The sequence below is a fragment of the Carassius carassius genome, chromosome 33 (assembly GCF_963082965.1).
Source record: "Carassius carassius chromosome 33, fCarCar2.1, whole genome shotgun sequence".
Lineage (NCBI taxonomy): Eukaryota > Metazoa > Chordata > Actinopteri > Cypriniformes > Cyprinidae > Carassius > Carassius carassius.
In genome coordinates, this window is record NC_081787.1 from 11,799,104 (window position 1) to 11,805,103 (window position 6,000).

The following is a 6,000-nucleotide window of genomic DNA, read 5'->3' on the forward strand; positions in this document are numbered from 1 at the left end:
AGATGTGTGGGCTGAGAAGACATTTCTGTGTGTCAGCACAAACTCATCTGCCAACACTGCAGCACTAGCTAGAATCGACACTTTTTGTTCATTTAAGTGAACAACAATCTTCGTAGGAATACAATTTTTGAAGTCCTCTAACAAGATCAGTTCCTGCAAGTCCTCCAAGGAATTAACCTTGCTAGCCAGGCACCACTTTTCAAAAAGAACCCTTTTCTCTCTCACAAATTCAACATAAGTTTGGTTGACTGTTTTTGAATGAGTGCGGAACTTCTGTCTATAGGCCTCAGGAACAAGTTCATATGCTCGTAAAACTGCAGACTTAATGTCATAGTCAAGAGAGCTTTCGATGGGAAGGGCAGAGCAAACTTCCTGTGCTTTCCCCGTTAGGCTACACTGGAGTAACAGAGCCCACATATCTTTTGGCCATCTCAACTTACCAGCGACACGTTCAAATGCAACAAAGTAGGAATCAACCTCCGTCTCTCTAAACGGAGGCACAAGTCTTATGTACCTACTAACATCAAAAGTATCACTGGAGGGCGAATGAGAAAACTCCTGCGTATCTGTACTGCCAGAAGATTTTAAAGGTGATGAGAGGGATGGAGGCCTAGTACGCGGGGGTGGAACTGGCTTTTGAGCTAATCGCTTTGCTTCAAGATCCAGTTTACATATTTGGATGTCTCGGTCAGCCTGAGTCTCTACTACACGAAGCCTAATCATCTCTGCCTCACATTCCTGCTTTTTAATCAAAAGCTCCATTTCCTTTAACTTTAAGGCAATCCTAAGATCATGAGACACCACAGAGCTGAGATTCACATTTTCAGCTGCAGTTTCCACTACCTCTTCAGACTGAACTGCAACACCACCCTCCGACTCCTCTGGCAAAATACCAGCATCTACCAATTTCCCAAACAGGTCATCCTTAAGCAATTGTTTTGTAACATCTTTTCGAATATCAATATGGAAGAACTCCGCCACCAAAATAAGATCTTTTTTAGTACAACGATTAAAGGCCTCTGTTGTAGGACAAAGAGTAAACTCAGTAAAGTCAAACTCCATTATGCCTATGCCTGCAACACTTTCCTCCCCACCTACAGTCGAAAACAGTCAAACAATTTGAGAGAAAGCGTACTTACCACTAGACAATTAAAAGACGAGCGGACGAGCCCCCACTTGTTACGATCCCCTTTCCCAGTCTAGGGTTGGGTGTGGGAGTAACAGATTAACTAAAATTTATAAAGGAATAAATTAAAGAAAAACGTGGAGGAATCACCTCAGTCCTCTGCTCCAGAAAATACAAACACCACTTAGTAAGTAAATAAGGAATTTATTTATAAAGGTAAGCAATAAATGTCTTCAGGAGAGGGCCTGGCCAAAACAACAAACAAAACAGCAGCTGACTAGCAGGAGGAGTACTAAATAATCTATCCAAGTAAAAGAAAAGAAATGAACAAAAGCTTTCCTCAACTCCCTCACTAACCAAAAACAGGGATAAACAGGAGTACAAAATAAAAGGGCACCCTCTCCCTACAGCTTCCAATACTAATGATAAATCAAATAAAGTGAGTTACAATACCTCTTAATACCTTAACAGAAATAAGAATAGAAAAATAGATGTTCTACACTCTGTGGCTTCAACACACCACTTGTGCACAGGAATACAATTCAGTTTCGGTTCAAATCACTTAACAACGATTTTAACATTACACCATCAACGGAGGAACACAATGCAGGTCTGGAGCAGGGGAGAAGTGAGCCTCTCCCAAGCAGTGTTCCCTCTGCCCTTTTGTAGCAGCCCCGATTGCAGCACACACTCAGTTGATTACCACCTGTGGGCAATTTGAACTGCCTATCAATCAGAGAGAAAACACAGGATACATAACCCCACACCCCAAAGGGTGGGAAATACATACCTTAACAATTAAATAAAAAAAAAAACATACATCCTAGGGATGTAACATCAGCAAATTTTCATTTTTGTGTGAACTGTTTCTTTAAAAACCTCTAGGTCATTTAGACCCTAAAGTGACTTTAGGAAAGAATCTGCTGAAACTATTTTTTTTCTTATGCTTCCATATGTTTGTAAAACCAGAGGTGGGTAGTAACGAGTTACATTTACTTCGTTACATTTACTTGAGTAAGTTTTTGGGGTAACTAATACTTTTCGGAGTATATTTGAAGATGGGTACTTTATACTCTTACTTGAGTAAATTTTTGTGGAAAAATCTGTACTTTTACTTCGTTAATGTGGGCGACGCTCCTCTCGTTACTTTATCTTAATGCAATAAATGTTATAAATGCTTCAGTTTATTCCAAACGCGCCGTCTACTTTTCTCTGGGCAATGAGCGATGCCCATTCGCGAATGATTCATTCTTTTGAGTCAATTCTGTTCAAAGGCTTGATCAAACCAATTGGCAAACGAGTGAATTGGTTCATGAATCAGTTTGAATGAGTCGTTCAGTACCCTGCCGCACGCGCTGAGCGTCTGAAGTGGTTCACTCGGAGTTGTAACGTTTAAGAACTAGTGATGGGATTTATGGCTCTTTGAGCGGATCCGGGTCTTCGCGATCCGTTCCTTTCAAAGAGCCCTTCAAAAGAACGGCTCTTTTGGCTCTTTTTAAATATTTAGTCAGTTTTAAGAAGCCAGCTTGGGGGCATCTCAGTTTATCCTGGAAATAATCACTGGGAGGAATGATGAGGTGAGATTTGTAGCCAAATAATTAAAACTCAGATATCACACACCAATATCTGAGTTTGAATTATTCTGAAATATTGATTATTACCTCATTTGTCATGTGTGGGCTATATTCCATAGGGTTGCACAAATCCCTCTGCTTAGACAGTGACATCACTATTTTGGATTTACCTTTAGTACAAAGTGTGTGTGTGTGTGTGTGTGTGTGTGTGTGTGTGTGTGTAAAGCTACGTTGACTTATGTTATTCATACAATACCTACTCAAATAAACATCAAAAACAAAGCCGGCTGCAATGAATTTCTGTGCAAAACAGCTTTTACTACAAACACTTTCACACAAGAACATTGTTATCACACAAGAACATTTTGATAGAAAACAAAAAATATTTAAAGTAGATAAAATTAGAATAAATAAAATGGAAATGTCTACATACTACATACTATTACTACTGTAAACTTTGCAAATAGGACATCAGCCCCTTCAAGTCAATGAACAATAACAAAGTGGGCTGCAATGAACATGCACAACTAATAACTAATATCATCACGCTATAAAGGGTTGGCCTGCGCTGGGTGCGCCCCTCCCCCTATAACTGTTCTGTCTCGCGGAGGAGCTCATTTGTGTGAAATACGTATAGGAAAAAAGAACGACAGAAAGAACGGCTCCCCTCCAGCCGCGACTCGGCTCCCATCGTTCATGTTTATGAGCCGTTCAAAAGAATCGGTTCGTTCGCGAACGTCACAACTCTATTAAGAACATCAGCAGCGTTGAAAACGTGGCTGGAACTGCACTGAATTGAAAGCAAATCTGCAAAGGCTATTATTTGCTAGCGCTGGAGATCCTTATTAGATGAACATCGCGTGTGCTGTCTACTGTTCAACAGGTAATAACTTGGGCTACATTCGATTACAGTACACGATACCACTGTGACATTAGTTTGTTGTACGTGTGTGGCTTATTATAACAGAGGGGAGTCAAGTTGAATGCAGCTTCCAAAAGACAAAAAATAGCCGATTAAGATTTTATTAATTTTAATACAATCACACCGTTGCGAGTACGTTCAGCAAGTCATATCATCAGCAGATCTGTGATTGCTTGCTGGCGCTGAGCCAGAGATAGATGTGTTTTTACAGCGCTGCGCATTATAACAAATCACACATGATTCTTTTGAGCTTATTAAAGCATTGGCCAATCAGGGGCGTTCAGATGAGTCATCGCTAAAATGCCGGTGCTTCCTTGACTCGCTCACTGACTGAATACCTCTTTCTGGCGAATTCTCTCGTCAGAAACAACAAAGTGCAGATGTGTGTACGAATCTTTAATTAAGATATTGATTTCACAGTGTTAACAGTTTCAGTGATTTTAATGGGAGTTTCTGAGAGTGATTGAAATCTTGACTGTCAGTGAAAATGATGTAAATATCTTTAATAATGTAAATGTTATTTGCTCTCTTTCTGAACAATGAAAGATTAGTAGCAATATTTATATCACATTAACTTTCAATGTTAAATTCACATTTAAAATAGAGTCAGTCGTATTAAAAATATGTTATGGCATGACACCATCTGTTACTTAAGTAAACAGACAGGGTTTTATAATAAATTACATAAATTGGAGTAAAGGCTGATTAAATGTATACATTTATACACACACACATACATTACATACATGTTATCTATATATCTAAATAAAAATAAGCTCAGTATATATGGCCCAAAGTAACTAGTAACTAACTACTTGAGTAGATTTTTTATCCGATACTCTTTTACTCTTACTCAAGTAACTATTCAAGACTAGTACTTTTACTTTTACTTGAGTAAATATTTCTAGAAGTACTTTTACTTTTACTTGAGTACAGTTTTTGGGTACTCTACCCACCTCTGTGTAAAACACAACACTGGTAAGTAAAAAAAAGATGCATGCATCTGCTTTGCAGAATGGGGTCTTTTCATCTCCTTATCACTTTAATCACCACTTCTACTTGCTGTGAGGTTTTGGACTCTATTTTTGCTGTTCATTTCTGTGAACTCTCAGAGATATTTTTAGTGTTTTTCAATGTTAACTCATCATGACTGTGACTGCTGATTTGACAGGTGGCGACAGTGCAGTCAGGGGAGTGTGCAAATGGAGGCTGAGATGCATTATTAAAAAGGAGTGAATGAATATTTAAGTTAGTCTGTTTTTTGCTCTCTTCTGAAGACAGCAGTCTATGTGCAGATACGTGCAGATATGCAAATGCACTGTGGATGAAGGAAGCTAATCAGGACAGAATGTGAGTCAGTAACCATTAAATCATAATGCCAAATTTGAAAATCCCAGTGACTTCACTACTTTTTACTATTTATATGCATTTTTTCTGATTCTGTCCATGCATTATTCATTTTGACTGATGTGTATTAGAACATTTGGACCATGTTTTTGTGTTATCCAGTGAAGTTTATTGCCATATTTCAATGATAGAGAATGAAATAAGCATGAGAGAAAAGCGACACAGACCCTCACGGAGGCCACAGCTGGTTCCAACTGGAGCAGAAAATCATCTAAGCTCAGACGGTAGCCATGAATGCTGAAGAGATATGTTTGCCTAAGCTGCTGCTTGGACTCAGTGTGAGTGTTTACACAAGAGACAGTGCCACTGAGGTTTTATTTTAATATGTGCGTGTGGTTGTAAACAAACACTCTAGACCAGTGCACCGCAAAACCAAGTTGAATATCACCTTAATATGAAAAAAATTCAAATGTTTGGTCCCATTTTATATTAAGTGGCTTTAACTATCATGTACTTACATCAGAAAATAAGTACAATGCACATTGTGTTCATATTGTATTGCAAAACACTTTTGCTGCTATTGAGGTTTGGGTACTGGTAAGGGACAGGTTTGGTGGTATGGGTAAGTTTAAGGGTGGATTAAGGTGATGGTTAAGTAAGTGATGGCTCAACAGTGTAATTATAAATGTAATTACAGAAATTAATTACAGATGTAATTACAAACAGGTTTTTTTAAAAAATATAAATACAATGTAAAAACGTATGTACACAATAAGTGCATTGTATCAAATGTTTAATCAAAACCCAAGGACACAAAACTGTCTGAAGCTGAAGAAAAACATAAAAATAATTATTTTTGGATAAAATCAGCCACAGCACACTTTACTTTTCTTACGGCAAATTAAATTGTGTTAAGTAGACAAAACAATATATGTATAGTTCTGAGTGAATAATTAGTTCAGTTGGTGAATAAGACCCGACGGAAAATTATGTCTTATTTTCCAACTGAGCTAATTCTTCACTCGGAACTG